The sequence below is a fragment of the Salvelinus alpinus genome, chromosome 26, assembly GCF_045679555.1.
Source record: "Salvelinus alpinus chromosome 26, SLU_Salpinus.1, whole genome shotgun sequence".
In the NCBI taxonomy this organism is placed as follows: domain Eukaryota; kingdom Metazoa; phylum Chordata; class Actinopteri; order Salmoniformes; family Salmonidae; genus Salvelinus; species Salvelinus alpinus.
In genome coordinates, this window is record NC_092111.1 from 5,447,870 (window position 1) to 5,463,474 (window position 15,605).

At 46.0% G+C, this 15,605-nt stretch overlaps 1 long non-coding RNA gene across 1 annotated transcript in view; it reads right to left on the reverse strand.

Annotated features, from left to right (window-relative positions):
- LOC139554503 (uncharacterized) overlaps nt 1-15,605 on the reverse strand; it is a 39,172-nt gene that overhangs the window by 15,377 nt on the left and 8,190 nt on the right. The window lies entirely within an intron of this gene.

A 15,605-nucleotide genomic window follows, 5' to 3' on the forward strand; every position in this document is an offset into this window, starting at 1 on the left:
GGTGTCTTTTAGGTTCCAGTTGTTGTTGCTAGTCAACTTTCAGTGGGCACCCCCATGAGTGTCTTTCAGAACCCCTCCTAAAATCCCACCTGTTTCGTTTTGGTTGTTGGTTGTTGCTTTGTTAGTTCCCCCTTCTGTTTGAGCAACATTATTTGTTTTTGACCAGTGCACTATATGGAGAATATGGTGCAATTTGGGACAAAGCCACGGTTTGGAGGGTGTCCAGGGTATGGCTGTGTGTCACCTATCCTTGACCTCTGAACCCCAGTCAGTGAAATCTGGCTCTGTATGATAGAGGCAGACACACTACAGCTGAGGGCCAGGTGGACTCTGACCATCAATCTGTCACCCCACCGTCTTAAGCAAAACTCCATCTTTTGTTTTGAGAAATGCATATGCAAGTATCATGCACTATACATACCATACATTCTATCTTTTCCAACTATCGATTTCCTTTTCAGATTGGTATTATTTATCTATCGTGACAAATATTTCAAATTCTTTCAGCCAATGTCTTCACACATTTCAAAAGTGGAAACAGGATAACTTGGGTTTCTACAACACCTCATCGCTTGGCGGCGAGATCAAAGCGCAGAAGGCCATTTCGGTGTCTATACTGGATGAGACTTTTTTTGATGTGAAGTGGTGAAAGTGCTGAGTGCTATTGAACCTGCTCTCCATCTTGCTCAAGGTTCCTCAGTACTCGAGACAAGTTTTAATTAGAAAGGCCACCGCATGCATACAAGTCAAACTGACCATTTCTTCTGAATGATCTGTGTAGAAATATAGCGTAGTGGTGTTAACTGCTGAGATTCAGCAGGAGGTTCAGGGGCATAAGTGTACATTTCTATTAAAAGTAACCACATTTCCATCCACAGTTTTTATACCGTATTGAAAAATCACGACAGCTATGATGGAAACAGGATGTTTCGGGAAAATGTTATAAATGCCGACAAATCATTTGTTTGTTCGGTAAAATGTATTATGCGAGAAATGTCTGTGGAAAAATGCTACTTGAAGTCATGATATGGTCTGTGGTCTTCCCACTACGACTTGGGAAACCATGCAGTTTATTAGGCTACGGATGAAATAACTTACGATGAAATCCACAGGGTGGTGAAAGTGCATGTTGATCTTGATGCTTCTTTCCAATAATTATCTCGGGTCTCATTATGGTGGCATGAGGATCGATGCTTGGCTGCCAATTGACCCCCCAAAAATATTCTCACTGTTATCCGTAATAATATCATCATGTAGACTTGCCTAACCGCACAGCCTACCTGCACTGTATCTGCGAGCTGTTCACTACAGCACACATGCCACGACTAGAGTAGGTACATTTGTTTTTTATATTAAACCTTTATTTAACTAGGCAATTCAGTTAAGAAAAAAAGAAGTAATATTTACAATGACGGCCTGCTCCGGCCAAACCCCAACGACGCTGGGCCAGTTGTCTGCCGCCCTATTGGACTCCCAATCACAACCGGATGTGATACAGCCTGGATTCGAACCAGGTACTATAGTGACGCCTCTTGCACTGAGATGCGGTGCCTTAGATTGCTGCGCCACTCGGGAGCTGATGGGAACCACATTTGCTATTTAACGCAAAACACTTTTTGTGATAAAACTATGGGTAAAGTTGAAAATGCAATGGAAATAGAAGTTTCGATTTTTATTTGAAAACTTAAGAGAGAAATGACATTTTGTGTGGACTACATCATCACACACTGATTTCTATCCGCAACAAGTCCGTTTGGTGGAAACACACCACTGGCGGGAAAATTAGCATATTTTCTTGATGCATATTTTGTTACATTTGCATGAAAGTCTGTCGCCGATTGGATGGAAACCTAACTAGTGTTCAAACAGGTGCATCCTAGATAATATCGATGCATGCGCATTATGTGGGTCCAAATGAGGAGAGGATCATCATGTTGAAACTGTACCAGTAATCGTTTAGCGATATGTGTGTTTGGCGAAAGGCATATAACGGTATTCTTGTCCCCTATAGACAGTACCAGTCAAAAGTTTGGACACACCTACTCATTTAAGGGTTTTTCTTTATTTGTACTATTTTCTACATTGTAGAATAATAGTGAAGACATCAAAACTATGAAATAACACATGGAATCATGTAGTAACCAAAAAAGTATTAAACAAATCAAAATATATTTAATATGTTAGATTCTTCAACTCACTGCCTTGATGACAGCTTTGCACACTCTTGGTATTCTCTCAACCAGCTTCACCTGGAATGCCTATTCCAACAGTCTTGAAGCAGTTCCCACATTTGCTGAGCACTTGTTGGCTGCTTTACCTTCATTCTATGGTTCAACTCATCCCAAACCATCTAAATTGGGTTGAGGTCATGTGATTGTGGAGGCCAGGTCATCTGATGCAGCACTCCATCACTCTCATTCTTGGTCAAATAGCCCTTACACAGCCTGGAGGTGTGTCGGGTCATTGTCCTGTTGAAAAACAAATGATCGTCCCACTAAGCGTAAACCAGATGGGATGGCGTATCGCTGCAGAATGCTGTGGTAGCCATGCTGGTTAAGTGTGCCTTGAATTCTAAATAAATCACAGTGTCACCAGCAAAGCACCCCCACACCATCACACCTCCTCCTTTATGCTTCACTTTGCGTCTCACAAATCACAAATTTAGACACATCAGACCAAAGGACAGATTTCCACCAGTTTATTGATCGTGTTTCTTGGCCCAAGCAAGTCTCTTCTTCTTATTGGTGTCCTTTAGTAGTGGTTTCTTTGCAGCAATTTGACCATGAAGGCCTGATTCATGCAGTCTCCTCTATACAGTTGATGTTGAGATGTGTCTGTTACTTGAACTCTGTAAAGCATTTATTTGGGCTGCAGTCTGAGGTGCAGTTAACTCTAATGAACATATCTTCTGCAGCAGAGGTAACTCTGGGTCTTCATTTCCTGTGTCGGTCCTCATGAGAGCCAGTTTCGTCATAGAGCTTGATGGTTTTTGCGTCTGCACTTGAAGAAACTTGTTCTTGAAAAAAAAGAATCTTTCATGTCGTAAAGTGTTTCTCTTTGCTTATTTGAGCTGTTCTTGCCCTAATATGGACTTTGTCTTTTACCAAATAGGGCTATCTTCTGTATACCACCCCTACCTTGTCACAACACAACTGATTGCCTCAAACGCATTAAGGAAAGAAATTCCACAATCAACTTTTAACAAAGCACACCTGTTAATTGAAATGCATTCCAGGTGACTATGAAGCTGGTTGAGAGAATGCCAAGAGTGTGTCCAAACTTTTGACTGGTACTGTACATTATCATGAAATATCATCCTTATTTTACCCCCATGGAACTTGGCATCTTTTTTAAGCGGATTCAACATGTTCCAAGTTATATTGACTACCTTTATATGAACATACAGTTGAAGTCGGAAGTTTACATACACTTAGGTTGGAGTCATTAAAACTAGTATTTCAACAACTCCACAAATGTCTTGTTAACAAACTATAGTCGGTTAGGACATCTACTTTGTACCTGACACAAGTCATTTTTCCAAAAATTGTTTACAGACAGATTATTTCACTTATAATTCACTGTATCACAATTCAAGTGGGTCAGAAGTTTAAATACACTAAGTTGACTGCCTTTAAACAGCTTGGAAAATTCCATAAAATGATGTCATGGCTTTAGAAGTTTCTGATAGGCTAATTGACATCATTTGAGTCAATTGGAGGTGTACCTGTGGATATATTTCAAGGCCTACCTTCAAACTCAGTGCCTCTTTTCTTGACATCATGGGAAAATCAAAAGAAATCAGCCAAGACCTCAGAAAAACAATTGTAGACCTCCACAAATCTGGTTCATCCTTGGGAGCAATTTCCAAATGCCTGAAGGTACCACGTTCATCTGTACAAACAATAGTACGCAAGTTTTCTACAAACAGGGGCGCACAACTTGATAACATGCATGCAGTTTTGATTAACAACACTCAAAGCAGGAATGTTCTAGTCCAAATGCTGCAAACCAAACTTTCAATTAATGAACACCATGACCAAGTTGGATGAAAAAACAGAGGAACTCATTGAAGTTGCTGATCAAATGATTTGAGAGAACCAAGGCGAGAAAGATGAAAAAAAATATATTTCTCAACAAGCGGAGGAAATCTCATCACTGAATCGCTCACTCCGCACTCAAGACCTCTACCTGCAAACCATGACGGATAAGTATGAGGCTGAACGGAGACAGTGTGACACTCACGTGTCTAGATTAAGTACTCTAAGCGCCCAAGTGGACTCTGCCATGCAGAGTAATACCACCCTTAGGTACCATTTGGAAGAATTCCAGAACGGTCACGTGCTACAGAATGAGTACCCAACCAAGCAACCAAGCTCGCAACCAGAGCTCGGTACACAAAGAAGTGAAGACAACAAAAGGTTTCAGGCTTTGCCTCTCTCAGGTGTCCCTCAGTCTGACATGGCAGGGCTGGCAAACTATTACAGACTACAAAGGGAAGCACAGCCGAGAGCTGCCCAGTGACACGAGCCAACCAGACGAGCTAAAAAACTTCTATGCTCGCTTCGAGGCAAGTAACATTGAAACATGCATGAGAGCGTCAGCTGTTCCGGATGACTGTGTGATCACTCTCTCCGCAGCCGATGTGAGTAAGACCTGTAAACAGGTCAACATTCACAAGGCCGCAGGGCCAGACGGATTACCAGGATGTGTACTCCGAGTATGCGCTGACCAACTGGCAAGTGTCTTCACTGACATTTTCAATCTCTCCCCGTCTGAGTGTGTAATACCAACATGTTTCAAGCAGAGCACCATAGTCCCTGTGCCCAAGAACACTAAGGTAACCTGCCTAAATGACTTCCGACCCGTAGCACTCGCGTCTGTAGCCATGAAATGCTTTGAAAGGCTGGTCATGGCTCACATTAACGCCATTATCCCAGAAACCCTAGACCCACTCCAATTTGCATACCACCCCAACAGATCCACAGATGATGCAATCTATTGCACTCCACACTGCCCTTTCACAGCTGGGCAAAAGGAACACCTATGTGAGAATGCTATTCATTGACTACAGCTCAGCGTTCAACACCATATTGCCCTCAAACTCATCACTAAGCTAAGGACCCTGGGACTAAACACCTCCCTCTGCAACTGGATCCTGGACTTCCTGACAGGCTGCCCCCAGGTGGTAAGGGTAGGTAACAACACATCTGCCACGCTTATCCTCAACACGGGGGCCCCTCAGGGGTGCGTGCTCAGTCCCATCCTGTACTCCCTGCACGGCCAGGCACGACTCCAATACCATCATTACGTTTGCAGATGACACAACAGTGGTAGGCCTGATCACTGAAAACAATGAGACAGCCTATAGGGAGGAGGTCAGAGACCTGACCGTGTGGTGCCAGGACAAAATCCTCTCCCTCAACGTGATCAAGACAAAGGAGATGATTGTGGACTACAGGAAAAGGAGGACCGAGCATTCCCCCATTGTCATCGACGGGGCTGCAGTGGAGCAGGTTGAGAGCTTCAAGTTCCTTGGCGTCCACATCACCAACAAACGAACATGGTCCAAGCACACCAAGACAGTAGTGAAGAGGGCACGACAAAACCTATTCCTCCTCAGGAGACTGAAAAGATCAGATCCTCACGAGGTTTGACAGCTGCATCATTAAGAGCATCCTGGCGGGTTGCATCGCTGCCTGGTATGGCAATTGCTCGGACTCCGACCGCAAGGCACTGCAGAGGGTAGTGCGTACGGCTCAGTACATCACCGGGGCCAAGCTTCCTGCCATCCAGGACCTCTATACCAGGCAGTGTCAGAGAAAGGCCCTAAAAATTGTCAAAGACTCCAGCCACCCTAGTCATAGACTGTTCTCTTTGCTACCGCACGTCAAGTGGTACCGGAGCGCCAAGTCTAGGTCCAAGAGCCTTCTAAACAGCTTCGACCCCCAAGCCATAAGACTCCTGAACATCTAATCAAATGGCTACCCAGACTATTTTCATTGACCCCCTCCCTCTTCTACGCTGCTGCTACTCTGTTATTATCTATGACCTCAATTACCTCGACACCTGCACATTGACTCTGTACCGGTACCCCCTGTACATAGCCCCACTATTGTTATTTTACTGCTGCTTTTTAATTATGTTATTCTTATCTCATACTTTTTTTGTTGCATTTTCTTAAAACTGCATTGTTGATTAAGGGCTTGTAAGTAAGCATTTCACTGTAAGGTGAAATGTTGCATTCGGCGCATGTGACAAATAACATTTGTTTTGATTTGATTTGATTCATCAGTATGCACACCTGGCATCCATCATTACGCGCACCTGCAGATTGTTAGGATACTCACCTGGACTCTATTACCTCCCTGATTACCTTCCCTTTATCTGTCACTCCCTTGGGTTCCTTCCTCAGTCGGTATTGCTGTCTCGTTTTCATGTTTGTTGTTTTATTAAACGTTTCACCTGCACCTGCTTCTCAACTCACAGTGTCATTGTTACACTCAGATTGCAACACGTGGAAGGAAATCTCCAAAACAATCTTCTGATGGTTAACACACATGCCTTAAATAAATAGAACTCTCCATTCAGGAGGAAAGTGTGACATGGTGAGGTTGGACCAGGTGCAGAGAAGAGACCAGACGAGGAATCAGTGGTAAAGGATAAGCATAATACTTTACTGAGAAACGGTCATGGAAGGATCACAGTAACACTGGGAAAACAACAAACACTAAGTCTTGAAAACTCACTCAGGAGACAAACGCACACGGCTTCAGAAAACACACCTCTTTTAACAGGGAAATCATAATGAGTAAATAGGACACACCTGAGTGTCGTTAATGTCTCTAGGACGGTCTCTGCTGCCCCCTGGTGACAGGTGGAACCATGACAGTACCTCCCCTTCTAGGTGCGGCACCAGTCGCGGAGCCAGGGCGACCACCACATAGTTGGTGAAGTCCCGAATGAGTCCCGGATCCAGGATCTCCTGGGCAAGCACCCACGCCCGCTCCTCGGGCCGTAGCCCTCCCAGTCCATCAGGTACTGCAGGGTGCCTTGAACCTGACGAGCCTCCAACAGGCATCGGACCGTGTAGGCCGGGCGACCATCGACAAGTCGAGGGGGCGGAGGGGCAGGTGTGGGGGAAGAGAAGGGACTGGTCCTTACCAGCTTGAGACGGGAGACATGGAAGGATGGACAGACCCTTATAGACCTGGGAAGCTGGAGACGATAGGTGACCGGGTTGATGAGACTCGGGATCTTGAATGGTCCTACATAGCGTAGAGCGAGCTTCTGCAAGTCCACCTTTAAGGGAAGATCATAGGTGGACAGCCACACTTGTTGACCCAGATGGAGGAGCCGAAGAGGCCTTCAGTGCCGGTTTGCCTCGTGTTGGTGTCAGTGAGATGAACAGAGTAAGGAGGATCGCGCTCTGATCCAGGTGAGTCAACATCGTCGAAGGAACGCCTCGGCTGATGGCACCACTGCTTCGGCATCTTGTTCAGGAAACAGGGGGGGGGGGGGGGGGCGGCGGCGAACTGACACTCGAATGGTGACAGTCCAGTGGACGAGTTTGGCAGTGTGTTGTGAGCATACTCCGCCCAGACAAGGAACTTGCTCCAGTTGCTGGCCTGGGTGGAGACGAAACAGCGGAGGAACTCCAACTCCTGGTTGGCCCGCTTTGTTTGCCCATTCGACTGTGGGTGGAACCACAAGCCCAATTTCCCCGACAGGGGCAGAAGACTTTCCAGTACCATGCGACGAACTGGGGCCCATGATCCGAGACAATGTCCTGGGGAAGTCCGTGTAGTCAAAAGACATGGGTAATCATGAGACCAGCGGTCTCTTTCGCTGAGGGCAACTTGGGTAAGGCAATGAAATCGGCTGCCTTGGAGAACCAATCAACGACTACCAGGATAGTGTTAAGACCTTGGGATGGAGGTACCCCTGTGATAAAGTCTATAGACAGGTGGGACCAGGGCCAGCTGGGGATGGGCAGAGGTTGCAGCAACCCAGCCGGTTGCTTTCATGAGGACTTGCTTTGGGCACAGGTGAAACAGGCCGCAACCAATGATCTCTTATCCTCAATCATGTTGGGCCACCAGAATTTCCGCCTAAAGGAACTCCAGTGTCCAATTAACCCCTGGAAGCCCAGTTAATTTAGAGTGTCCCCGTTTTAGCACTCGAGAACGGACTGATCGCGGAACATAAAGTCTGTTAGTGGGACCTCCGCCGGGGTCAGGTTCTCGGGTCTGGGCTTGTCGTACCGTGATCTCTATACTCTATACTCAGAGGAATACCACCCTTAGGTACCATTTGGAAGAATTCCAGAACGGTCATGCGGGTCTGGGTCTTGCGGGTTAGGGCTGTGAGAGGCGCTGCCATCGTACCAAAGTTCTGTAAAAATGCCTGTAAAAATTGGCAAGCCCGAGGAACCGCTGGACTTGTTTGAGTGAGGCGGGATGGGGCCAGTCAGTAACCGTCCTAACCTTAACAGGGTCCATTTGGATGCTGGCGGTAGAGATGTGGCCCAGGAAAGAGACTTGGGATACATGGAACTCACACTTCTCAATCTTGACGTATAGTTGACTCTGCAGGAGGTGTCCCAGGACTTGGCAGACGTGCAGGATGTGTTCCGGAAGGGTCTTGGAGAAGATCAGGATGTCGTCGAGGTAAACAAAGACGAACCAATTCAATATATCCCTAAGAGTGTCATTGACCAATGCTTGGAAGACTGCCGGTGAGTTTGATAATCCGAATGGCATGACTAAATACTCATAGTGGCTACTAGGGATGTAAAAGGCAGTTTTACATTCATCTCCCTCCCTGATTCTGACCAGATTGTAAGCGTTGCAGCGGTCCAGTTTGGTGAAGAATTGGGCCCCTGGTCCAGCTCCAAGGCGGCGGACAGAAGGGGTAGGGGGTAACGGTTCTTAATTGTGATCCTGTTTAACCCTCGGTAGTCGATGGTGGGACGCAGACCTCCATCCTTCTGAGGAGCGAATGAAACCTGCCTCCAGCAACTCCCGGATGTAATTGTCCATGACTGCAGCTTCAGGGATCGAGAGGGAGTAAAGACGGCCCCGGGGAGTGGTGGAGCCAGGTAGGAGATCTATGGCGCAATCGTATGGACGATGAGGAGAGAGGGTGGTGGCTTGCCTCTTACTGAAGGCCTCCCGGAGGTCGAAGTATTCGGAAGGGAGAACGAAGAAGTCTTGGTCTTCAATGGATGCAGGGGGATGCGGCGAGGCTCTAGGTGGGGGTCTTAGACATTTAGTCTGGCAGTTCTTTCCCCAGTCTAGTATGTGTCCAGGAGAGTAGTGGGTTATGTAGTGCTAGCCAAGGTTCTCAGGAGCCGTGATCAAAAGAAAACTAAGAGTCTGAGTGATTCACCCCAACATGCAGTAGAATGGGCTTGGTCTGATATTACACCTGACCGGAGCCAATGGGGCATCCATCGAGGGCTTGAATCTGCAGAGGGATTGTATATTTCACGCAGGGGATTTGTAATTCTCTGCTGAAGTCCTGATCAATGAAATTATCTGAGTCCCTGGAGTCCACGAAGGCTTTAATCTGGTGCTGACGGTTGTCCCAGTGGAGGGTTGCGGGTAGTGACAGATGGTGAATAGGTAGCCAGGGGATAACTGCACAGCTCGTCAGGGTATCCCCTTGTCCTGTGGAGCCCTGGCGTTTTCCAGTCAGCTCTGGGCATGTAGCACGGTGATGGCCGAGCTTCCGCAGTAGAGGCAGCAGACTTCGTGCATGTGTGCCTGTCACGCTCCTGTGGGCTCAGACGTGTGCGTCCCAGCTGCATGGGCTCCTCAATGCTGGGTTCGGGGGGCTTGGGGTGCTCAGAAAACCAGGGCACTGGGGTGGTGTCAAAAAAGCGATGTCTCGCGTTCTTGGAGGCGGCCATCTATCCTGATTGCCAGCATTATCAGGGACTTGATGTCCTCTCCCAGTTCCCGAGAGGCCAGTTCATCCTTAATGGAGTTAGACAACCCCTGGTGAAAAGCAATCCACTCTCGGCAGCGAGGGTGCGGAACTCAATGGCGAAGTCAGCCACTGGTCTGGCCCTTTGGCGGATGTTGAACGGTCGGCTGGCCGATTCTCGTCTGCCGACTGGGTGGTCGAAGTCTTGTCACAGCGAAGGCTAATATGGAGCTGCAGGATGGTGGCTGCTGTTCCCACACCGCCATTTCCCACTCCAGGACCTTGCCCGAGAGTAGAGAGATTATATAGGCGATAATAGCCCTATCAGTGTGGAACGAGGAGGACAGTAGCTCAAACACCAGAGAGCACTGGATGAGGAACCCCTTGCATCCTCCAGGGTGGCCGTCATACCACTCAGGGGCTGGGATCTTGGATTCCCGGTGGAGGTCCCCTGGAGGAACTACGGCAACGCCTGTAGCACTGGGTGATGAGACTTGGACATTGGCTGCTCCTGGGTTGGGGTTGGACTGTGGTTGGAGGGAGTCGGTAATTGCCCGGAGGGTTTCTGATATCTGAAAGAGTTGTTCTTGCTGCCGCCCCAGCAGTGCTCCTTGGTGGGTTACAATATTCTTGACCTGACTGACCTCTGCTGGGTCCATGTTGTAGGCTGAAGATTGCTGTGACATGGTGAGGTTGGACCAGGTGCAGAGATGAGACCAGACAAGGAATCAGTTGTTAACTTCTCTGGGATATGTGGGATGCTAGCGTCCCATCACGACAACAACCAGTGAAATTGCAGGGTGCCAAATTCAAACAGAAATCTCATAATTAAAATTCCTCAAACATACAAGTATTATACACTATTTTAAAGATAAACTTCTCGTTAATCCAGCCACAGTGTCTGATTTCAAAAAGGCTTTACGGCGAAAGCACACATTGTGATTATGTTAGGTCAGCGCCAAGTCACATAAAAACACAGCCATTTTCCAAAGAAGGAGAGGTATCAAAAAACTCAGAAATAGCATTATAAATATTCACTTACCTTTGATGATCTTCATCGGAATGCACTCCCAGGAATCCCAGTTCCACAATAAATGTTTGTTTTGTTCAATAAAGTCCATCATTTATGTCCAAATACCTCCTTTTTGTTCGCGCTTTTAGCCCAGTAATCCAAATGCACAATGCGCGAGCAATTAGTTCAGACGAAAAGTCAAAAAAGTTATATTACAGTTCATAGAAACATGTCAAACGATGTATAGAATAAATCTTTAGGAGGTTTTTATCATAAATCTTCAATAATGTTTCAACCGGACAATTCCTTTGTCTTTAGAAATGAAAAGGAACGCAGCTCGCTCTCACGGCCGCGCGCCTGACTTAGCTCATGGCATTCTGCCAGACCTCTTAGTCAAACAGCTCTTATTCGCTCCCCCTTCATAGTAGAAGCCTGAAACAAGGTTCTAAAGACTGTTGACATCTAGTGGAAGCCTTAGGAAGTGCAATATGACCCCATAGACACTGTATATTGGATAGGCAAAGACTTGAAAACCTACAAACCTTAGATTTCCCACTTTCTCGCCTGCCATATGAGTTCTGTTATACTCACAGACATCATTCAAACAGTTTTAGAAACTTCATATTGTTTTCTATCCAAATCTACTAATTATATGCATATTCTAGCTTTTGGGCCTGAGTAGCAGGCAGTTTACTCTGGGCACCTTATTCATCCAAGATACTCAATACTGCCCCCGTTCCCAAAGAAGTTAAGGATAAGCATAATGCTTTACTGAGAAACGGTAAAGGAAGGATCACAGTAACACTGGGAAAACAACAAACACTAAGTCTCGAAAACTCAGGAGACAAACGCACACAGCTTCAGAAAAGAACAACAGAAAACACACCTCTTTTAACAGGGAAATCATAATGAGTAAACAGGACACACCTGAGTGTCGTTAATGTCTCTAGGATGATCTCTGCAGCCCTCTGGTGACACGTGGAACCATGACAGAAATGTATTAGAAGTCTTGAACCATGATCACATCACGTACGACTGGTTCTGTGCTTTTGAGGCGACAGGTAGCCTAGTGGTTAGAGCGTTGGGCCAGTAACTGAAAGGTTGCTAGATCGAATTCCCGAGCTGACAAGGTAAAAATCTGTCGTTCTGCCCCTGAATAAGGCAGTTAACTCACTGTTGCTAGGCCGTCATTGTAAATAAGAATGTTCTTAACTGACTTTCCTAGTTAATAAAAATATAGAGTACTTCTTGGCGACAAACTCCCGTCTCAGACAATCACTGGTACAGCTGATTAGCTGTCCTTGGTCAAATATCTCGAACTCTTCAAACCATCCCATCTTACTACGAGTCTCAAATCACCGTAGTACACTACACTAATCCCCCCTATGGAAGAGTGAACTCTATTTAGTTTTCCAAACGGGCGGTTCGTGTGCAAACTATATCATTGTGAGAATAGTTATAGAATGTGTCCAAGATAAGTAAGTATCTCTCTCTCTCTTGGGCATTACAAAAAACTGCCTTCATTGAGAGGAGGGGAGGCTATGCTTGGTTTTTAATCAAATTAAAATACATGGGGGGGGGAAAAGCACATCCCTCTTGCTCCATGCGCATACGGGCACTGTGCATCACGGCTGGATAGGCTGTGCTTCCAACTTCAAAATCCATGTCATAACCGCTATGACCAGCTTTTGGTTGGTCTTAAATATCCCCACCAGCACTGCCTGAAATTGGCACGTTGGCACATGTTTTAAAAGACACACCTCAGATATTGCCACCCCTCCCACCTCAGCGCACAAAGTGCTCACAGCAATGGAAGTGCTCACAACAATGGTAAACCAAGGACAATTCTGAGGCTATTTTAGGCTTCGGGTTAGGTTTAGGGTTAGAATTAGGGTTATTGTAAGGGTTTGGTTTAGGGTTAGGGTAAAAAGTCCTCACAAGTATAGTAATACAGAGCTGTGTGTGTATGTTTGTCTGTGTGTCTGAGTGAGACAGACCAGGAGACTCTCTCTCTGATCTCTTTTTCCCCCTTCCCCCTCTCTCTCTCTCTCCCGCCCTCCCTCCCTCTGTCTGCCCCCCTGAGCTAAGTTCTATTCCCTGCCAATCTGGCATTAAAAGCTTCCTTTGCGTCAGATATGAGATGCCCTACATCTGTGTATGTGAAATGTGCTTTCATTCAAGGGGCATGTGTATGAGGTTTAAAGTATGTCAAATCCCCCATCTGACAGAAGCTAGAACATCAGCGTACCTGAGGGGGCTATCTTTGAGTCTGTCACTCACAATATGAACCAGTCAGGATTGGGGATAGTAGGGGGGGAGGTTACAGAAAGAGAGAATCACAGCTTTGGGTTACTACAGTCAGATATCCAGATAGCTCATATGTGACTCATTTCAGGAAACTACGCGTATGTCGTGCGTCACTACTTCACAGCAGAGCCTTTTGAACATAAACTACATTTTTTGAATGAAAATGCGTTTTTGGGCAGAAATGCTTTCTGGAACAATAACAAACTTGCATGCCATTTGTAAATACTTTTGCCATCTATAAATAAAATTGTTAAATTACGAAATGAGTCAAAAAGAGAACACACAGAAGGCTGTTATATAAAACACCTGTCTCTGGATTACAACTTCAAACTAAGGCAACTATGGCATCCGTGACAGAGAGGGAGTGTCCATGTATAATTTTGTCAGAAAGTCGTTTTCATTTCAAGTTAAAGTGTACTGTTAGCTAGCTAACATAACGTTAGCTGGCTGGCTCGCTAGCTAATGTTATGTGTATGATCTGTGTGGTAATATTATTAGTATCTCAGAGCCATTTGCATTGCTAGTCAATGTTAGCTCGCTAACATTGAACCTGGTGGTTTAGCTACCTGCAGATTCATGCAGGGTAGTAACATAATGAGTTGGGATTATGGCTTGTTGTTTAGCTGGCTAGCTAGCTACATGTCTAAACAAAAGACTCCACTATGCAAGTAACCATTTCAATAGAATGTTATACAATTTTTGAGCTCTGAGTCTCTACTTTTATCCAATGTAAAAAACACAATTTCAAATTTTGTGTCGGACGTATTTGATACCATTCCACTCATTCCACTCCAGCCATTACCACAAGCTCGTGCTCCGCAATTAAGGTGCCACCAACCTCCTGTGTTTGGGAACACATGTTATAAATCATACATGACCACCAGCACCAGGCACACTATACAGACACTGTACCGCGCTGCATTAATAACAAGTACGCACAGACGCACAGTCTGTATCTTTCCCTTTCTCAACCAACCCCCCAGCACCACAGGTACTGAACTCCATGTGCCGAAGAGAGCGAGAGAGAGAGCTACAGTATTATCTACTTCACTTGCATTGGCAATGTTAACATATGTTTCCCATGCCAATAAAGCCCTTAAAATGGAATTGAATTGAAATTGAATTGAGAGAAGGAGAAAGAGATCAACGAAGGGTAGGTATAGTGCATAAGGATAATAGGATACCTAATGTAAGTGGAGGATATGTGAATGTGAATAGAGAGACGTGGAGATCAAGACAAAATGAGACACAATGAACAGGAGTGAGAAGAGAGCAGAAAGTAAGACAGAGAAGCAGGAAGAATGAGCAAGAGGTTGATAGACAGGAATAGACTACCCGTGAAAGAGAGCGGGGCAGAAAGGGCCTGGGTTAGGGGGGAGAGAGAGAGAGACAGAAAAAGAGAGCGATAAGAGAGAGAGAGGGCAGGCGGGAGGGTGTGTGCTAAAATAAGAGGCAGGCTCTTGTCGGCACTGTGACCTACTCATGCAGGACTGAGGAATTCTCCCTGTCGACCAGGACACATTCCTCCGGTCCTCAGACATTAACCCACGCCCTGCCGCCCTGTTGGGGTGGAGCGGGTTACACTGGCAGCCCTCACTGGCACTGGGTTGCACCATTGTACAACGCTCTACACTAGCAACTCATTGTTTTAAAGTTTGTATTTATTTATTGGATAGAGACAGTGAAGGGAGACAGTGCTCCAAAGGCAGCCACAGTAAACGGCTAGACCACCACTGGCCACTTCCTCAGTACTGTCCTGTGCACACATTCACCAAGCCTAGTTCTGCACACACAATAAATCAGCACATATACTGTATCTGAAAAGCCACTGATCTACATATATTGAAGCATGATTAATTGTGATGCCTAAACTGACACGGCACACACACACACACACACACACACACACACACACACACACACACACACACACACACACACACACACACACACACACACACACACACACACACACACACACACACACACACACACACACACACACACACACACACACACACACACACACACACACACACACACACACACACACACACACACACACACACAAACACAAACGCTGAAGGGAGCCTATACACATTTCTAAACGAACACAGTAAACAAGAATGGGTTGATCAGGTAAAGTGCGTAGCATAACCAAATGAACCATTGAACTGGGTGTAGGTGTGCATATGGTGCTGCAAAAACACATTGTGACAATATCTGGATATGAAGGGCTCTATTGTGTCGCCGGGGCAGAATGTAGCTCTTATTCTGCTGGTGGGAACGGGGGACGGGGGGTTACAAAGACAAAAATGTAATGTGAAGCTTCTCAAAGCCACATGCTCTTCTTTATACC